This window comes from Miscanthus floridulus, chromosome 7 (assembly GCF_019320115.1).
Source record: "Miscanthus floridulus cultivar M001 chromosome 7, ASM1932011v1, whole genome shotgun sequence".
Taxonomy (NCBI): Eukaryota; Viridiplantae; Streptophyta; class Magnoliopsida; order Poales; family Poaceae; genus Miscanthus; species Miscanthus floridulus.
In genome coordinates this window covers 13163552-13184677 of record NC_089586.1, presented here as the reverse complement: position 1 = coordinate 13184677, position 21126 = coordinate 13163552, and the positions used below count along the sequence as shown (strand labels likewise).

The 21126-nt window shown below is 43.4% G+C and overlaps 1 long non-coding RNA gene and 1 pseudogene across 2 annotated transcripts; both read left to right on the top strand.

Annotated features, from left to right (window-relative positions):
- Nucleotides 1-511: 511 nt before the first annotated feature.
- On the top strand, nucleotides 512-3316 carry LOC136465087 (protein FAR1-RELATED SEQUENCE 5-like; annotated as a pseudogene).
- Nucleotides 3317-8700: 5384 nt separating this feature from the next.
- On the top strand, nucleotides 8701-11862 carry LOC136462605 (uncharacterized). Of its 2 annotated transcripts, none has more exons than XR_010760769.1 (6): nucleotides 8701-9096; nucleotides 9184-9285; nucleotides 9895-10005; nucleotides 10285-10367; nucleotides 10704-10814; nucleotides 11454-11862. It is a non-coding gene; the product is annotated as an uncharacterized lncRNA (long non-coding RNA). The 2 variants fall into 2 exon arrangements; XR_010760770.1 differs by having other exon boundaries at nucleotides 10266-10367.
- Nucleotides 11863-21126: the final 9264 nt, after the last annotated feature.

Here is a 21126-nt window from a genome sequence, read left to right as displayed (position 1 = left end):
GAGAGGGAGGAAGTTGATATTGTAGGGCCTGTCGGCCTCTCGGCCATCAGAAGGCCGATAGGCCCCAATCGGAGGGGGAAAAATTGGGTACGCACCATCCGTACCTGGCTCTGTGCGGAGATCCAACCAGGCGACGACGCGTGGACGAGGATTCAACCGGCTCGCCCGGCGTCCCAGCGCTTAATCAATCGGCTCACTTCGCCTCCCAACGCCGGCTGGCTGCTAACCCCAACGATTCGGCTCGGCTGCTCGCACTCACGATACGAAAGCCACAGCTCGTGACGCTAGGATTCCTTGGCTCTTTAGTTTATTTGGCTTGGCGGCAGCTCGGTAACTTTGATAGTAGATTAGATGGGAAAAAGGCAGCAGTTACAGCGACGCAACACACGGCCGCCGCCATCACGCGTAGCGTGACAAAAAAAAAAATTCAATCGGAGACAGGAGACCGGCGGCAAGCAGCAGCACAATCGACATCCAGGCACGCAGGCCATCGATTGCATTAGCCGGTGCCATGGAGGCCTTCGATGATGCTGCTATTGTTGACGTGAAGGATGGTGATGACCCTGCAGCAAAAGTGAATTCCTCAGAGTCGCCTTCTGAGTTACCCGAACCAGTGGCACAACAAGCAGATCAGGTATGTGATGTCAGTTCATTTGTTAGGCATGTAAAAAATCCGTATTGTGAATTAATGGTTAGGTAACTTTAATTGTCGCTCAATTTTACAATAGGTGGTTGATAAAATTGGAGAAACTTTGATCACCCCTGAAGTTGGTATGACTTTTGATTCAGAGGATAAAGCTTACGAGATGTATAATACCTATGCCGGTAAGGTTGGGTTCGGTATTAGAAAGAGCCATACAGCTCGCCGAGAAGATAAAACTATATATCAGAAATATATAGTTTGCAGTAACGAAGGACATCAACGAAACAAGTCATCACAAAAAGATATTATAAGGACAGGTTGTGATGCTCGTGTTTAGTTCAGTGTTAGCAGAGAGGGAATTTGAAAAGTGCAAAAGGTTATACTTAATCATAATCATTATCTTGCTAGTCCAAATAAGCTGCACAAGCTGAAGTCCCAACAGCGTGTTACAAAAGCAGACAGGATGCTAATTGGTCAGATAAGGGAATCCGGGATGAAGCCAGCCCAGGTGTACGAGCTGACGAAGTGCCATTATCAAGGATGGACTGCAATAATGCAATTGGTCGTGAGCGCAAGAAGTACTTAGAATCTAATGATGCACAAACATTGTTGGAATACTTGAAGAATAAGCAAATAGAGGATCCTACATTTTTTTATGCGGCTGAAATAGATGAAGAAGATGGTCGGATAGCTAATTTCTTTTGGACGGATGGTCAATCTATCATGGATTATGCACGCTTTGGTGATGCTGTGTCATTTGACACCACATTTCAGACTAATAAAAGTTTGAAATGCCTTTTGCTCTAATCCTTGGAACCAACCATCACAAGCAAACAGTAATTCTTGGGGCTGCGCTGATATTTAATGAGACTATTGAATCATTTGTTTGGCTCTTTGAAACCTCCTAAGCCATGTCATGCAAGCATCCAAGCACAATTTTCACTGATCAAGATGCAGCCATGGCAGGAGCAATTGCTTATGTATTTCCAAATACCAGCCATCGTCTTTGTTTGTTTCACATATATGTTAATGCTGCTAAACATTTGGGGCATGTAATTCATAAGCATCCTGATAAGTTTCTACCAGATTTTAAGAGATGTGTCTACGAAGACAGATCCGAAGCTATTTTCATCCAGAAGTGGAATGAATTATTGTCTGGGTATAAGCTTGAGGATAACCAATGGATGAAAAATTTATATGATTTGAGGAAAAAGTGGGCTACTGTCTACCGCGACACTTTTACGGCTGACATGAACTCGACTCAAAGGAGTGAAGGTATGAATAATGTATTTAAGAAAAGATTTCGGAGGAGACTTGGACTTTCAGAACTCCTTGCAGAATGTGATAAGGTTTCCGCTAGTCTTCGTGAAAATGAGTTAGATGTAGATTTTAATTCATGACGAAAAACCCCGGTTACTTACATCATATCCCAAATTTACTCATGTTGAAGACTGCGGCTGAATCATATACAAGGAGGATGTATTCTGAGTTTGAGGAAGAGTTTAAAGAACAATTTTCATTCGCTTGGAAGTTGTTACAAACTGATGGGTCAATCTCGACATATGAGGTTACACATATGCACTCTAATCGTGGTGCAACAGTTCAGTTCAGCACTTTAGATACGACCATTACATGTTCCTGCAGAAAGTTTGAATGTATAGGTATGTACACACATTTTTCAATTACCGTAAATTTCTAATATAATATGAACTGATATAATTGACTATTTATCTTGCAGGGATATTGTGCAAGCACGCCTTGAAGGTCTTTTATGCAAATAATGTTTTTATTTTGCCATCGCAATACATAATGGGTAGATGGACAAAATATGCAAAAAGAAGATTCTATGTTGACAAAGAAGAAAGTAGGAGCGAAAGTAACAAAACATGGGCTGCACGTATCTCACGAATGGCGACATCCATAGCATTGAAGTGTTCAGTGTCAAAAGAACTTCTTCATGATTTGGAGAAAGGCATGCAAAAATTGGATTTGAAAGCTGATGCTTCTCTGAGCAAGATGAAAGAGAAATCTGATGAGGTTCCCCTAGTTTCAACTGGCTGTGCAACAGACCCATTAAAAGGCAATATATCGTTTAAAATTCCTCCGGTGGTAAAAGGCGCAAGGAAAAAACAGGTCACAAACATACTTGAAAAAAATACAGGGAAAAAGAAGAAATGCACTAAGAAGAAAGGTACTGATCCAAACTTTTTGTAGCAGATTTTGTTTCCAGCCTTGCTACTACTATTTGTATAGTATTTTTTCTTATTTCCATCTGTATGTATAGGAGATACAAATAAGGCTACAGAAAATAGGGATGCAAGTTATGATGCGAACCAATTAATCGTAAGTCATCAATTTGACTCAGTATTCCTTTTTCCTATTTTATTTACTAACAGGAAATTTTTATGAACACAGGACCTTGATGCTGGTGGCAGTGGTGGAACTAGTGCTATGTCAAACTTTACAAATGCTTCAACCATGCCTTCCCCATTGTTCCAAGATGGGTATGCTTCAGCCACAATGCCAGACAGTACAAATTCTATGCTTGAGCAATCTTCTGCAATGTCTGCACCTTACATCCAAGGAGGATTTACAAATCTTTTACTCGGAGTTCAGCAAGATGCCGCAATGTCATCGTCTGCTAGAAAGTTACATTTCGATGAAAATATGTAACCGTGTTCTGTTGATTAATATCCCAGTTTGGAGTACTCTTATTATGTTGAACTGGATATTGTTTTGGTGACCTTTTTGTTAGCACATCCAGAAGATAATGTGTTTTTTTTACCATGCTGAGATGTCTCCATCTGTGCTTATACATATATGCCAGGATTCTGTAACACTGTAAACCACTCAGATGCAGTACAACAGAAACTTCAACACTGTAAATGCCATATTTATTTTAGATAAAAGAATCATCTCTGCACTTTACAACATCTGTGCTACTACCTCCTACAAAGCAAGTTCTGAAAAAAAATTACAAGTTGCACAGATTGTTTCTTCAAAGCAACTGTGCTACTAACTCCTACAAAGCACGTTCTGAAAAAGAAACGACAAGTTGCATAGATTGTTTCTTCAAAGCATCTGATCATTCTGAAATACAAGCCATCATCCACTCTGCAGACACCACAGGGACATGGTTGAAAGGCATACAAATGCCACAACGACATCGATCGGTCATCAGAGCTACGACCTTTTCCCTCAATTTATAATCAGAGCCTATAAACACTTCTCTTTTCTTCCCCCTGAGTACCTGCATATTTTAGAGACAAATCTAATGTCTGATGAGTGACTTCCTGAATTCAGTATCCATTTTGATTATCAGACTCCTAGTTCATAACCATAACAGTGCTGTAAGCATAGGTGGTAGCAGTAGTTCATTGTAGTGACGTCCTCGGGTGGAAATTACCTCTATCAGTGAAATAACCTACAGCTGCTACTGTATCAAATTCTCACTTGCTGAGTATGTGCGAACCTTCCCAAAGTGAATACGAGTTCATCTCAGAGAGTAAGCACTGGCACGAAGAAGATACAAGCTGTAGAGATGGAGAGAGAGAGATTACGGGAGCTGTTAGGGCTAGGCGGAGATGATAGCGCCGGCGGTGGTGGCGGATCTGAAGTCCAGCGAGGCAGATCAGAGCGATGGCGTCGGTGCCGAACACATCAGGCCACGGAAGCGGCGGCGGCGGCAGTGGAGGCGGCGACGGACGAATCAGGTATCCTGTGTTGAGCTCTTGGAGCAGCACCCGCGGTGGTGGAATCGTGGATGATTGAGGGTAGCGGCGGCGGCGGTGACGGTGACGGAAGATGAGGCGGATCGCATGTGCGTTGGAGCCGAGCCGAATCGTCGGGTTAGAAGCCGGTGTTGGGAGGCGATGTGAGCCGATTGATTAAGAGCTAGGAATTTTATCAAGCTAACAATGGTAACTTTCTGGGCACAGTTGAAATGATGGGTGAATTTGATCCTGTGATGCAAGACCATATTAGGCGGATTCAAAATAGTGAGATTCATCATCATTACCTTGGGCATAAAATTCAGAATCAGATGATTTCTCTTCTTGCAGATTGTGTAAAACAAACTATATTAAAGATCATTAGGGATGCCAAGTATTTTTCTGTGATTTTAGATTGTACTCCAGATGTGAGTCATGAAGAACAAATGACTCTAATTATTAGGTGTGTGAATATATCGAGAAATGTTCTAAGGGTAGAGGAGTTCTTCCTAGAGTTTTTAATGGTTGATGACACATCATGATTGTGTCTTTTTAATGAATTAAAGAGTGCATTGGTCTCTCTTGGTTTGAATATTGATGATGTGAGGGTGGTATGATAATGGTTCAAATATGAAGGGGAAATACCAAGGTGTTCAGACGCGCTTGCTTAAAATTAATCCAAGAGCACTATATATGCCGTGTGCATGTCATAGTCTGAATCTTACTCTTTGTGATATGGGAAAATCTTGCAGGTAAACTATTATTTCTTTTATATGTTATATATTGGTTTCATATAATATGCCATTATTTAGGATCTTACTATTTGTGATATTTGAAATCTTGCAGGCAAGCTATTTCTTTTTTTGGCATTATCCAACGTATATATACCCTGTTTGCAAAATCTACCAAAAGGTGGAAGATTTTGGTTGACAATGTCCCAGGATTGACAGTTAAGTCATGGTCTAATACTCGCTGGGAAAGCCGAATACAAAATGTTCAAGCTATCAGATTCCAAACTCCTCAAATAAGATCAGCTTTAATAGCGCTAGAGAAGGCTTCAACTGATGACCCAATGGCAGTTAGTGAATGTCAATCTTTGGTGAGTGCACTTGAGAATTTTGAATTTATAGTTGGTTTGGTTATCTGGCACGATATTTTATTCTCTATAAATAAGGTTAGCAAGAAGTTACAATCTAAAATTGTGAGTATAGATGCTACTCTCAAACACATTGAAGGTGTCATATCATATTTTAAGAAGTATAGAGATGAAGGTTTCACTTCTAGTATGAATACAGCAATAAACATTGCATCTGAATTGGATATAGAGCCAATATTTCCTACAAAACGTCAACGAAAGAGAAAGAAATATTTTGATGAACAAGATGACCAAGACGAGAAAATACAACAGTTGTTGTGGACTCCTTTAGAAGAGAGTACTTCCTAGTTATGATTGATTCTGCAATTGCTTCATTGACTAGTAGATTTGAGCAGATGACAGCATGTGATAATGTTTTTGGGTTCTTGTTCAACTCAGAAAATTTGAAATCCTTGGATGAAGCTGATCTTTGATTGCGCTGCAAGATTTTTGTGGAAAATTTTTCTCATGATAACTCATCCGATGTTGAGATCAATGATTTTTTTCAGAATTAAAGGTGTTGCAAGTGACTTTGCCAGATTCTTTGATGTCGGCGCCAGAGATTCTGAAGTTTGTTATGGATGCAGATTGCTATCCAAATATTTCAGTTGCCTATCGAATTCTTTTAACTGTACCTGTGACTGTAGCTTTGGTCGAAAGAAGTTTCTCAAAATTGAAGTTGTTGAAGAACTATTTGAGATCAACTATGTCACAAGAAAGGTTAAATGGCTTGGCTATATGCACCATCGAGAAGGATATCTTAGACACTATTGATCTCGATACCGTCCTTGATGATTTTGCATCAAGAAATGCCCGAAGAAGTATCTTTTTATAAGAAGCAGTGGATATGATGGAGTTCTATTCTTCTTTAAGGTAATCATATTAGTTCTAGAAGTACAAATATATTGCTCTTTTAGTCTACGTTGTTTCTCGCTCTCGATAATTATCAGACATATTAAATTAAAAATATATTATTGGATTTGCTTTCCCTATACAAATAAAATTATCCTATATATTCTAAAAATTTATGGTCTAGAGGGGCCGTCGCGATGAGTTCGCCAGAGGGCCCTCAAAATCATAGGACCGGCACTGGGCACTGGCACGGCACTAAGAAGTACGGCCCTGGTCCAGCCCCGTCCGGCTCCCATCGTGTATAGTGTCGTGCCTAGGCCGCCATATCGGCCCGTAGTGCCGGCCCAGGCATGGCACGGAAATTGGGTCGGCATGATGCGGCCCGATGTTTTCTAACCGTTGGATGACTTGACGAAATATTCTAGCCATCAGATGAGAGCATATAAAGATCTCTAAACCCTAACTCCTCATTTCCAAACACCTCCCATAGCCTCATCCCCGGTCGTCACTACTCACATCCTCCCAGTTGCTTGACTACTCCCACGGCGCGTGGCGCGGCGACCTCGGCACACCGGCGTGGATGTGCTGGGGCAGCCTCGAGGTGCGCTCACACGGCCAGGCGCGTCCCGCGGCGGCGGCGCTCAGCAGGGGCGCGTCCCCATGGTGGCGGCGGTGCTCGGCCGGGGCGAGCTCGTGCGGTGGTGACGCGTCTGCGACGGTGGTGCATCCACGCAGAGATGCGGTTGCGGCTCGACGGCGTCAAGCTATGGCGACGGGCTGGCACGGCCTCCGCGGGCCATCGTGCCTTTCAGCACGGCACGGCACTGCTGAGTCCTCGTAGTGCTGTGCTGGGGCCAGGATACCGGCACGGCGGCACTACGCGGCACGGCATGGCAGCGCCACCGTGCCCGGTCGTGCCGTGCCTGGCCGTGCCGGTGCATTATCGTGCCTGGGCGGCCCGTTTGACCATGTATACGTGCATTGAAGGTATCCGTTTGGCAACGCAATGGTGCGCAGTGGTGTTCAAGCAGACTGCATTGCATGCGCAGGGTAGTCGTAGTCTCCGCCATACAAAGCATGCAGTAGGAAAGATGCATGTCCGGGACGACATTGGTTTTGATATCCAGCCTAGTTATTAATTAAGGCAATGTATCAGTTGTAAACCAACCAACCTGTGTAAACTTAGAAACTATTAATCAGGACTAGTAGATGCTGATCCAATTGATAGGGTGAGAGGTGGTATTTTTTTGCGCTTAAGCCCCGCACCCGCCGGCCTTTTTTTTTACGCTTAAACCCCCTCACCCCATCCATTGGATCAACATCTAGCGGTCCTAATTGGTAGTTTTTAAATTTGCACATATTGGTTGGTTTGCAACTGATATGTTGCCATTAATAAAACTCTCTTTTATTTCACTGCTGCACGAGAAGAGGGTGCAGAGAGTAGGATCGTAAGGCTTGACTGCTGTATTTGGACGCAGCATGCGGATCAATGATGCGTGGCATGCTAGTCATACGTAACGAAGCAGTAGGGAAACATGACTAGGAGAGCTACGTAGCTGTTTCACCTGTTTGTAAGTATTAATTAGGGGGTTTATTTATTTGGTAAAAATGCATGGATCACGTAGGATCCATAATGGTGATCCAAATTCATGTACTGTTTGGGCTAAGGCTTGGAATCAACTCATGTTCAGTCACTTCCGTGGGCTTTTATTTTCATTGGAAATACTTAGGAGTAAATATATACAAGCAGCTGGCTTGGAAGGTAGTATGTAATTAATAAGGGGCAAAACTGAGTAACTGACAATACTGACCAAATTTTATATAAAAAAAATAACGTCCTATTCGCTTGAGCTTATTCAGAACTACCTTTCAGTCATGAAACATTGTTTTTCTCTCACAATATTTCAGCATAAGCATCAGCGTAAGCCAAATTTCAGCATCAATGAACAGGAGCTAAGTTATAACAAAATAAATACTCCCTCTGTTCCAAATTATAAGTCGTTTTAACTTTTTTGATTCATTCATTTTGCTATGTATCTAGACATATTATTATATCCAGATACATAGCAAAATGGATATATCAAAAAAGTCAAACTAACTTATAGTTTAGAACAGGAAAAATAATATTTATATAAAATTTTTGAATAAGACAAACGGTCAAACAAGAAGTCGACACTTTCCTTGGGAGCGAGGGGCCTCACTACCTTGGGAGCGAGGGGCCTCACTACCCCATACTACTTTTCTCCCGTCGGTTGGTAGCTTCCCCCACGGCTCCGCGTCTTCCGTCAGGTCCCGTGACCCATCCCTCGCGTGCACGAAAATCCCGTCCGGGAAAGTCTCTCCGCCGGAATTGTAGCATCGTTCGCGCGCTGCAAGCATCCGGCAGCCCAAGCACCTCTCCTTGCCCTCGCCATCCCCAGCCCCTCTCCTACTCCTCACCGCGCCATAGCCATCAGCTGTCCGCTGCCGTGCCGCCACAGCAATCTGCCACCACCGCCCCCAACCACCTGCGCCACCACCACCAATCCCTCTCCCTTTGTTCCTTCTCTCACCGTACTGAAGTGGCAAGCAGGTTCGGATTTCCGCAGGTTCGGATTTCCCATTTATCCTCTCCCTCTGAACTCATCCCCCAAAGAAGTGCTTCAGATCGGAATACCCATAAGTGTCTAGGGTATGGGTACCTCGGATTTGGGGGTGACCACCAGGAAATTAGTTGTTGCTGCCGTACGGAAGATGATGGATCCGCAACATTGAAGGTCTCGAGGAAATTTCTTTTCTTTTATGTGGTGAAATTTTATTTTATTTTTGGTCTGAATCAAATTGTGTTATTTAATTTACACCAGTTCGGAGAGGGGAAATATTGTCGGAGATAATTCCTTGAGCATCCACCGTAACGATTGTGCAAGCTTCCATTCTGTATTCCTCAAATCCTATACATTATGCTGGTTAGTTATCTATGAATATTTTTCGCTGTAATATATGGCCAATGCATCTGGTTCAGACTGCAGACTGGATGACATAGTAAGCAGCAGGGAAGTATTAATTCTTTACTTCATAATAATGATTTCCCATGTTAACTATGCATTGCTATTATGGTTATGATGACAAATTGTACATTGATTTGCATCTGAAAATATTAGTTCCATACTTTGTACAACACAGTAGATAGAATTTAGTATTTCAGTGTTTTATTAGGACTCGTTTAGTGTTTCACACGACAGTATGACACATGATTGAAGGTCAAGAGCACTGGCAAAATAGGCAGAACCTATGAATTCTTTAGTTCTCCAAAAACACATGATTGCCCTACATGCATTTTTTTTTCTACTGCCTATAGTTAACCACTTTATAGCTGCTCTGAAATTCTTGGTTGAAATTTTAGAGCCGCACAGGAATGATAGTGTTTGCTAAAAACAACATTGAAAATTATTTGGTTAGATAAGATTTGGGAGGCTAGCATGTTGTTTAACTATTTATTTGCATGAATCTTAACCCATTGTGTACACATAAATCTTTTTTTTAACTATTAATTGCATGCTACCTTGATGTTTCAGACCATCGACCAAATGTGATAGTGGTATTGGATGACCATCCTACTGTACACCAATTGGTGGAATGTCAAGAGCAAATTTGATATGTCAATCATTTTCATGCCCTGCACCGAGGTACATGTCTTTTGGTGTAGAGTTTGGTGTTTTGCACAACACTACAGAAGTACAGATAGGCTTTAGAGTTTCAGTAATATGCTTATTTCAAGTTTCATACTGATCTGGGTACATTTCTTGGTGTACATTTCTTGTTAAGTATGCACAACTGTTATCATTCATATTATTATACTTGTATTTGGATTGGAATAAAAAAAAATTCTACTTCTATACTTTACCAAAGTACTTAATGAGGATTTAAGCTTCACTAATTGATGCAGTCCTTTAATCATCGAGCAGATAATCGAGCAGGACAAGTGATGTCTCCAACAGTGTTGAGATGAGAGTCAGGTGCCCAAAGAAAAGATTAGGACTATTATGTGGTAATTGCTGAGTGCTGCAAGTACTCGGAGGCAACAACCAAATATTATATATATACTAATCTAATTTGTAACTCTCTATGAGCATGTCTAGTTGGATTCTTTAGCTTCATGCTGTTGGTCCTTCCTGTCAATAGGTTCTGCATGTTAGGTTTTTGAAAAAAATATGTTCTGCATGTTTTCAGAAATTTATCTTCCTTGATGTGATGTCCTAATAGGAATCATATAAGAAACATTCTCTATATGTCCAAGATTTATTTTGCATGACTCTGATGGTTTTATCTCATATATCTTGCTTGAAAGTTGGATATCGATATATTTTTTAATCATGTGCTGCAGAGGGGAAATCATAGTCTGATGTTTGATTGAACTTGCTTCATCAACTTAACTCTGTCCCAGTGCTGCTGCCATCTTCCTTCCTTCCTCCTTCAATAATAGTTGTATATGTTGGTAAGTTCTTAATCTCTGAACTTTTTTAACCATCCTGTGTGATCATCACTCCAAAATTTGAAATGAAATATGGATAATGCTAAACTGAATGTATATGTTGGAATAGTTTTGTTTCAGTGAATAGAATCGAGATGTGAATACTGAAACACACATCTAGCTTTTTCTACATCATGGCGCAATAATATATAACCCAAGGAAGTCAATTCTTGTAATACATTCACATGGTCTATTAGGAAGCTGTACCTACTGAACTGCTGCCACTATACCACTTGGCCTATTACGAAGCTGTAATTACTGAACTGCTGCCACTACATCAGCTGCATGAATTAGCAGCAGATTAAAATGTTACTGCTAATACAAGAAAAAGGCCTAGAATGTTACTAGGAAATTGGCCTTGAGTATTATTACTGCCAATACTAGGAAAAGTCCTAGAATATTACTCCCAATACTAGGAAAAGGCCTTAATATGCTTACCATTTCGTTGAGCTCCTTGGGTCAACCTCAGCATCGTCCCACTGCTTTTGCTAATATCAAGTTGCTTTGTTACTGCTAACTTTATTAGTTGGTGTATCTAAACATTGCTGCTGATAGTATCAGGCTGCTTTGTAGTTTCTGACTAATAATTTCTGTTATTTCTAGGATGACTACAATGAAGCATTGCAAGAAAAGTATCAAGAGAACTGGCAAGAGCAACCTTTTGGTAGCTAAGGAGTAGGGATGAAAACGGATCGGATACGAACGGATATCACTGATATTATATTTGTTTTCATATTTCAGTCTAGATTCGTATTCGAATACGGATAGTATCAACCATGCTGGATAGGATATGATTGGATATCGACATCATAAATATGCGATTTCAGTATTCGGATACGGATATGGTATCGTATGTTGAATATCCGGACTCAGATACGGATAGATCTGAACCCCTCTAAATGGATTCGGTCTCGAATACGGTCGAAAAATATCCGTACCGTTTTTATCCCTACTAAGGAGGCACTAATTATTATATAGCATTGTATTTATGAACAACTTGAATGATGTTCTAAGTTACTGAATATAATATTTACTCCTTCAGTGTGGATGAATAGTTACATCAGTTGCTGTAATATTGTTCTAATGGATAATTACTTGGTGTAAATAATCAGTGGTTTTGGAATGGTTACATCAGTTGTTGTAATATTGTTCTAATGGATAATTACTTGGTGTAAATAATCAGTGATTTTGGACAGCCAATTGACTACAAATATTTTCCCTGACGGTTGCGCAACCGACGGGAAAAGGTTAAACTGAAATTTCACTGATGGTTCCGCAGCCGGCGGGAAAAGTTGAAATTATCCCTGACGGTTAATAACCGTCAGGGAAAACTTTCCTGACGGGAAACTTGACAACCGACTCTGTAGATCTTTCTTGACGGTAGCGGCCGTCAGGAAATCATCCCGTGACGGTTTTCCGTCAGGAAAAGTTCACTTTCCCTGTAGTTTCTTTCCTGACGGTAACCGTCACGGAAAACCTTCCCTGACGGTTTTTTGTCACTTTTTCTGACAGAACGGGCCGTCACGAAAAACTTAGTTGGGGTAGGTTTAGTGAAATCAGTAGTTGCAGCGATGTTATCCCATTAGCACGGCATCGTCTTCCTTTGCTGGCTTGTCATCTTCACATCTCATGCACAGTATCCACTGTTGAGTCAGGTTACACTAGATGATGGCCTCTCATCATCCTGAAATATGAGGGTCAACAAACAGTCTAACTGATCTTTTTGTTGTAAAGAAGGTTGTCGCATTACTAACCAAATTCCCTCTGTGATGCTCGAGCTCCTCTCCCTCTACTTATGATCTGAACACTTAGCTTATATCTGAACAAAAAGCATTCAACTGTTGAGATATATAAACAAAGATAGGTAGAGGGTATCTTTAAGTGGCTCATGCATGACCAACTTAGGGGGAGCTCATGCATGAGTATGAATGAATGCATGACTTACCAACACGACTCTGATTTTACTTAGTAGTCACTCGGACTTACAACTTTAAAAAAGAGGAGCAATAAAATTCAATTAATTAATTAAAAGGGTCTCTTTTTGTAATATCTGGCCAGTGCGGCTTGGCAACATACAAGATCGCCATCCCACGGTAGCTCCTGTCAAAGTTGATCAATCATATCCTAGCCCAGCAGCGAACAAGCCCAAGGCTAGTGTACTCCCTTTCCTTTAACAAATTTCGTCCTTGGAATTTTCATTACTCATCTTCATATTGAGCTCTTCCTTCGCTCCTCACATGTCGCTATGTCTGTACAATGGGATATATTAATGTTCAACTTAGTAGGATGTCGTTGTGCACAAAGCAAACGGAGAGACTAGTGCCCGGAGGTGTAGACGTGGTGTCTGTCCAGATGCACGCGCCTGCTACCCGCCTGTTTTCAATAATAAAACCCTCAGGACACTTATAGATGCAGCTTCGTGCTCCACGCCTGCTGCCTACCCATGGATGTAGCTTCGTGCTCCGCGGCTGCTGCCTGCCCATGGATGCAGCTTCGTGCTCCGCGCATGCTACCACGCCCATGGATATAGCTTTTGTGCTCTGCGCCTGCTGTCGCGCCCGCTTTGCTTCCCGCGCGCACGTGGAGACCGCTCCCCTTCTAAGCTTGACAGAGCCCCCACCCACCGCCCGCCCCCATCCCCTTCCTAATTTTGGTGCCACCCTCACGCGTGCGTTGCCTCTAGGTTTTATTTTACAACAAATGGCTATATAAACTCCTTTACGACAAATGTCACTTATTAACACGCTCTCACGCTCTAGGTTTTATTGTACAACAAATGGTTATATAAACTTCTTTACGACAAATGACACTCAGTAACAAAATCTTTGTAACAAATATATAGGCAGTGTGCTGCACAACAATGTCTTCTTTGCTGTCTCATCAGGCAGTGTGCCGCATGACAACATCTTCTTTGTTGTATCATCAGGGACTGTCGAAGGAGCGGTTACAGTAAACAATCGCTTATCATCCTCTTCTCTCATCTTTAGCGCTCGTGGTATCATCTGCGTCATCTTCCTATTAGATTATTTTATGTTTCATGCTCTGAGTGCCAACTCGACTCAATTTGTTTGTGTAAGAGCTTATTGTACTGTTGCCTTATTGTTTGCCTCCAATATCCTACCCATCTTGTTCCCTTCCTAATTGATGCATGTATCTAGTTTCTGTCACTCCACCTTCCCCTATAAACTGTTGTAGAGATATATATAGAGAGATGGGTGGGAGTTCTTGGTGGCTCATGCATGAGCATGGATGAATGCATGACTTACCCACGCGACTTGCATTATAATTATTAATCGTCACTCTGGGAGCTGCAACTATAAAATAGATTATTAGCGCCAAAACAAAATTGGTTGAAGTTTTTTTTTTAATATTTTGGGCCGGCCGGTACCTTGGCGGCCTGCCATCACCACGCCGGCGGCGGCTACCGCTTGCCCTTCCTACTGCATCCCACGGTAGCTTCCGTCAAAGTTACGTTGATTAGTTAAATGGGAGCTGAACTAGTATACCACTGTTGTGGTATAGAATATCCGGTGTAATTAACACAGTGTAATTTTAGATTAAACTCTGCCAGGTGAATCAACAGGCAACACGATGCATTGAAATGGCAGTTGTGCCACGGTCAGACATCAGCGTGTTATTAATGCTGTTTTTGCACAGGTAGAGAAGATAGGTAACTGGGCCTAGGTTTTTGCCCAGGTTAACTCTGGAAGGTTGTGCGTTGTGCGGATTGGATTCACTTTTCAGTTTTCACTCGCTACGTCCAGTTGTGTCCGGTAGCCGTGTCGTCCGTGGTCCACCGTGCATTCTTGACAGCGCGACCGTGGCCGCCGGTATCGAGTTCGCCTTGGGCCCTCAAAACCTAGAAGCCAATGGTATTGAGTCCGCCAAGACCTTTTCTTTTTCAATAATGATACGCCACGGGACGCACCCACACGCGCCGCTCACCTGTACTGTGTGCCGCGCACCTTCATCCGTGTCGCTTGCCCCCCCCCCCCCCCCCCCCCCCCCCCCCCGGCCCCACTCCAGCGCTCGCTGCTCCCGCCCCACTCCGCTTGGCTCGCTCCCTGGCGCGCAGCCTACTCCCACTCGTTGCACGTGCCGTCTGCCCCGACCGAGCCAAGACCACTGCTAGTGGTGCTGGGATGAAAACGGATCGGATACGGATGGATATCACCGATATTACATTTGTTTTCATATTTTTGTCCGGATTTGGATTCGAATATGGATAGTGTCAACTATGTCGGATAGGATACGATTGGATATCGACATCATAAATATGCGATTTGAGTATTCGGATACGGATACGGTATCGGATGTTGGATATCCGGAATCGGATACGGACAGATCTCAACCCCTCTAAACGGATTCGGTTTCGAATACGGTCGGAAAATATCCGTACCGTTTTCATCGGTAGTGCTGATGATGGTAGTGCTTGTGCACGCGCCGCTGCTCGACGCTGGCTCCCACACCAACCCCTGGAATCGACCAGCCCCGGCCTTCTCTATATTGCAAAACGCATGTTTCAGGTGTTTAAGATATTTTAAAGATATGTTTAGATGTTTCATATAATGTTGCAATGGTAGTTTCCGAATTTTGCACATGTTGCAATGGTTATATACGTATGTTGCAAGAGTTTGTTCGAAATGTTTCATCTATTTGAGACGCATGTTGCAAGTGTTTTATCTAGATATTGCATATGTTGCAATGGCTATGTTGCAAATGTATGTTTCAAATGTTTTATCTGTTTTAGACGTGTGTTGCAATTCTTTCCTCTGAGTATTGCAAAAATAGATCTGGAGGTAGGGTTGTTGAGCGAGGAAGAGAGAGCTAGCGTGGGAGCCATGGCTGCATCGATATGGCAAGGAGGCGCAGGCCGCGCGGTGCCGGTGTGGAAGAGCGGGGGAGTCATCCGAGCGGTGTGGAAGAGGCGGGCGCGAAGCGGTGTGGAAGAGGCGGGGCGAGGCGCCAGTGTGGAAGAGACGGGACTGAGTCATCCGGACGGCGTGGGCAGCGGAGCGGAAGGGAGTGGTCCGAACGTTGGCGCGGGCAACTCGTGAATCCGAGCAGAGCAGGCGCGGACGTCTGGACGCGCAACCGTCCGGACATTTGGGCGCTAGTCTTGCCCTTTCTTTTTTGGACAGAAGAGTCCTCAAGAACCTAGAGCTAATGGTATCGAGTTCGTCTGTCTTAGGGCCCTCCAAAACCTAGAGCCGGCCAGCCGTGGTCTGCAATCCATGCCTAGGTGATCGCATTCGCATTTCCCCTTTGCGCCACTGATTTGATTACTGGTACTCCGCAGTCGACGGATGAACAACCGTATCTACTGCTCGCTCATGCATAAGCGTCCCAAAGATCACTGTGCAAATAACTATAAGAGGCAAAGCTTTGTTAGCTCGGCATGCCGCGTATTTTAGCTTGTTGAGGAAAATAAATAACAACCACACATTTGTTCCTAAGGCAACCATGTCTCCTTAGTCAGCAATCCATTACTGGTCCACATTTGTTGCCTATCCCTTAGGAAACCCACAAATAGCCCCTTAAATCCATAAATCTATTTTTACTAATTCTTTTGTTTTTCTTAGATTAATGTTAAATAAAAAATTAGAAACAAAAATATTTCAAAGTAACGGTGGTACTTCTCAACCACACTAACATAGCTCTAAAAACATTATTGGTCGCCTGAGCAAATGGCTATATAAACTGCTTGCGACAATTGGCACTTAGCACGGCACTGCCTTCATTGCTAGCTAGTGTGATCTTCACCATCTTATGCTTGGTACGAACTGTCAAAGAAAAGTTACATCACATAGTCGTTTATCATCGTCGTCAACCCTCTACAGTACTACTGGATAAATTTGTGGTCATGCTCATGGTATTCTGTACTGTGAGGGCCACCCTGGTTCAATCTAGTTGCAAAGGAACTTATCGCATTGTTTCCACTTGTGGTATGATCAACCGTGAGAGCTAACTCGACTTGACCTTGTTGGAAAGCACCTTATCGTATTGTTGCCTTATTGTTTGCCTCCAATATCTTATTCATCTAATTTCCTCTCCTAGACGTCTCTATCTAGTTCCTCTCCCTCTACTTGTCTAAACAAAAGGTTTACTTGTCTAAACAAAAGGTCTCCAGCTTTAGGTGACTCATGCATGACCAATCATGAATGAATGCATGACTCCTACCCGTGCTGCTTGCATTCCTTTTTATTGTTGTTATTTTGATTAGAAAGCACCACGTTACGTTGTTTACTCATCGGTCCTAAAATAAGCACTCATCTCACACTTCAAGAGGTAACAAATCTCAAGTGTAACTAGATTTTTTTTAAAACAAATATTAACGTTTGTATCTTTAAATATACTTACTATAAAAATATATAGCATGATTAATCTAATGATATTTATTTATAGTATCATAAATATTAGTAACTTTTAATATATTTGGTTAAATTTAAAAGTGTTGACTCCTCGAAATACGAGATGTGTAGGTGTTGAAAACATGTAAGGTTGTGTCTTGCATTGGACACTTTTTTTAATAACAAAAACACGCTTAACAGTGTTCATCAGGTTCTTCCTACACACTTTCTTTTATATTTGTTTCATCAGGTTGAAGTGGATGTGAATAATCAATTCCAATGCCACATGATACATCGTGCTAGAGAACTAGAACAATGTTTATATATTTTTTATAATCACAGATAAATCATTGTTTTGTTTGTTAACAGCCGATCACCATCGCATTAACAAACTGATGATCAGACACTACTGGTTGTGTTGTGTGAGTCTGAACTGAACTGAAGTCGTCGTCCCCGCGCCATCAGTCGGTGGTGTCTTTCCGCGGAGCGGAGTGTCCCATGCTGTTGCGGCAGGCAACAAGGCACGCCGCCTCGGTATCACCTGCCACCGCCATGGAGGCGGTGCTCATGACGCCACAGACGCGTATGAGGCAGATGCGGTTGCAGTCGGCGGGGGACGTCGGACGCGCCGGCGGCAGCATGGCGTTGAAGCAGTCCTGGAGGCACCCGAAGTCGCAGGGGTAAGGCGGGGTGTCCTTCCGGCAGTCGGCGTAGCACTGCTTGTAGCAGCGGCAGAACTTGCACATGGCCGCCGCCGCCGGCCGCTGCTGGGACGACAGGAGCACGACGACGAGCAGGCACCAGGCGGCGAGCCTCGATCTTGCCCTCCATTGTGCTACTACTTGCTTCTTCTTCTGCGTATTTCCTAGTATCATATCATGTACAGCCAATTGGTCAGAATGTATATAGAATTGTAGACTAACAATGTGCGATACTGCGAGATGCATGAGAAAAATAAACTGGACTACCTTGAGATCAATTCTACTGTTCGATGTGCTGCGCCTCTGCTCGCTGATTGCACATGTACGTACCGTATATATAGACGCTCAAATCGATGCTTTATTTTGCCTAGTAAATGAGTAATAAAAAAATAAAATTATATGCCTCTGGGCTCTGACGCACATGCTGGTAAAACGGAAGACATCAATTACGGAGTTTTCTACCATATAGATTTGAACAGGCATAAATAGTGCACGAAATGACTGATCAGGCACAACGCAGCAAATATTGCCATAAGCATAACGACACTAATGTAGGGCCTGATTGGTTAGTTGCATCTCCTAGCCTGGCTTGCGTGAAAAAACAATCTCATGGTACCGTGTAAATAATGAAAAAAAAACATCACGAAACATTATCGCAAAACAGAAAATTGACTATTATCAGGTTTTTGGAATGTTAGAAATTTATACATTTTAATGTTTAATTTAATCCAAAAATAGTAGTAAATTCGTGACAACATATATGTGCACGTGTGAACTACAGTTAGTCACTATAGTGGCAACTATGACGACTATACTGATCATAAACATCGCAAATATCTTACTAAACGTAGAAACGGTAAGATCACAGATATACCCAGTGGAGGGACCAATGCCAAAGGCACCGGTGGCTCCATGCGCACTAGTCGACATAGTGCGTTGTTCGAAATCGCGTACCACAGTCGATGCATGAAGGTGTTCTCAGTCCAATCCCGGAATGTCCACCTAGGAAGAAGACCGCTACTGATCACTGGGAAGAAGACGAATTAGATTGACAACAAGCAGTCGCGTTAGACGCTCCCAAAAAACTCATCGTTCGGCACACCCAAGCGGTGTCGTAACCCCAAAAACCTCATCGTCCAGCACACCCGAGCAAGTGTCACAACCCCAACCACCATCCCTTAGAATCCAATTATGCTCCCATATACTTGTGCTTTCACCATTTCCAGTTCTTTTGATCAAACCTTGCTCACGCCAACTTTGTCCATCAAGGATAGCTCTCCAAATTTGCGACGGTCTATTTCCTAGGGCTGCATTAAGAAAATGTTCATTTGGGAAATATAACGCTTTCAACAACCCAGCAGTTAGGGAATATGAATTTTGCATGATCCTCCAGTCCTGCCTTTGATTCCTATTGTGAACAAGCATTCTATAAGTAGATTCAAAAGAGAATATACCACTTCTTTCGTAGTGCCACGCCCAAAAATAATTTTGCTGGCAGAGACTTAAAGGATTATTTTTATTACCTAGGCATCTATGTCATAGAAGTACTCTTTGAATTACATCATGCCTCCATTGCATAGATATATGATGTACTAATTGACTGACGAGCCAACTGCACTTTTTTTTAGTTTTCTCGAAAACTGACATAATCTTATTTGTCATATTCTCCTAAGTTCTTTAAGACCCAACTTTGTACCGAGCTTAACAAGCCGAGCCAAAGTCGAAAATCACTAAAATCAATTCCTTTTGTTTTAAAAGAAAAATGTGTTCAATCAAAACATTTTTTTAAACGAGCCACCAAGCTAGCACTTTGAAAAATAAGGTGTAGGGCAGATAAAAAAATCAGTTAGACTAGCAAGTCGCGTGGGCCTAGCTGTCGGCCTGTTGGACTGACCCGTCCACATGCCCAGCCAGCGCGGCGCTGTTACGTTAGCCCAACGAGCGGATCAGAGCAGCCTACGTGGGTTAGGCCACGGGTCCCGGCGGCACCGCATCAGGCCCGTCTTAAGGGGGTGGGCAGGGAGTGCGACGGCCAAGGGCCCATGACCACTAGGGGCCCATGAGTATATGTATCTACAGTATGTGTATTCAGCCCAAACGTCCATGTAACCAGGTCCTGTGCAATACGCCTCTGTGCGTGCCTACTGTGCCCTTGAAATTGTTGAGACGGCCCTGCACCGCATCCCTCCGCAAGAAGTCCATGGGTGGATCCAAGGGTATTCCGAGTCATTTCCAAGAATACCAACTTTTTTTATGCACTCTTATCTTAAATATATATGTATACAAAATCTTTATTGTGCTGGCATCCTTTGGTAATAACAGCTGAGGATGTTTGAAGCAACAACCCAACAACTAGCAGAGGATGGGCCGGAGAAGACCGGCGACGAAGGATGGGCCGGAGAAGGGCGGCGACGAAGGTCTGGCTAGAGGAGGCTCTGACGAAGGCCTGGCCGGGGGAGGCTGGCGGCGAAGGACTGCCGACGAAGGCTCGGCCGGAGAAGGTCTCCCGGCGAAGGCTTATGGACGAAGGTCCGCCGACGAAGGCTCGGCTGGAGAAGATCTTCCGACGAAGGCTCATGGACGAAGGTCCGCCGACGAAGGCTCGGCTGGAGAAGATCTTCCGACGAAGGCTCCTGGACGAAGGTCCGCCGATGAAGGCTCCTGGATGAAGGTCCACCGACGAAGGCTCCTGGACGAAGATCCGCCGACGAAGGCTCGATTGGAGAAGGTCTGTTGACGAAGGCTTGTCTGGAGAAGGTCTTTTGACGAAGGTCCGCCGACGAAGACTCCTAGACGAAGGTCCACTGGCGAAGGCTCGGCCGAAGAAGGTCTTCCGACGAAGGCCTCAACTTCCAGCTCTCCTGAAAAATTTCATGCCGAGCATGGTGGGCGCCAATGTTGGGAAGCAGTTCTCGAACAGGTTTAGGAGAGGAGAGTGGAAGGAGGCGGCTAGGGTTTGCCAGTAAGAGTTGGAAGGGAGGAGCCTACCTTGCCCTCATGCTCTTGGCTTTATATATGGACAACGGTGATTTACAAGCGACCCCCGGTTGGGGTGGAATTGACAAATCACCACACTAGCCCCTATTGGGTCTCTTCTAGGGGGAGTTGGCCCATATGAATATAGGCTCCCCCAACAATTTTTATTCATCCATCCAGTCATGCAGCTCGATTCATACACACTCATTTCTTTTTCTCTTACTCGGCCCAAGTGGGAGACACTCTCCA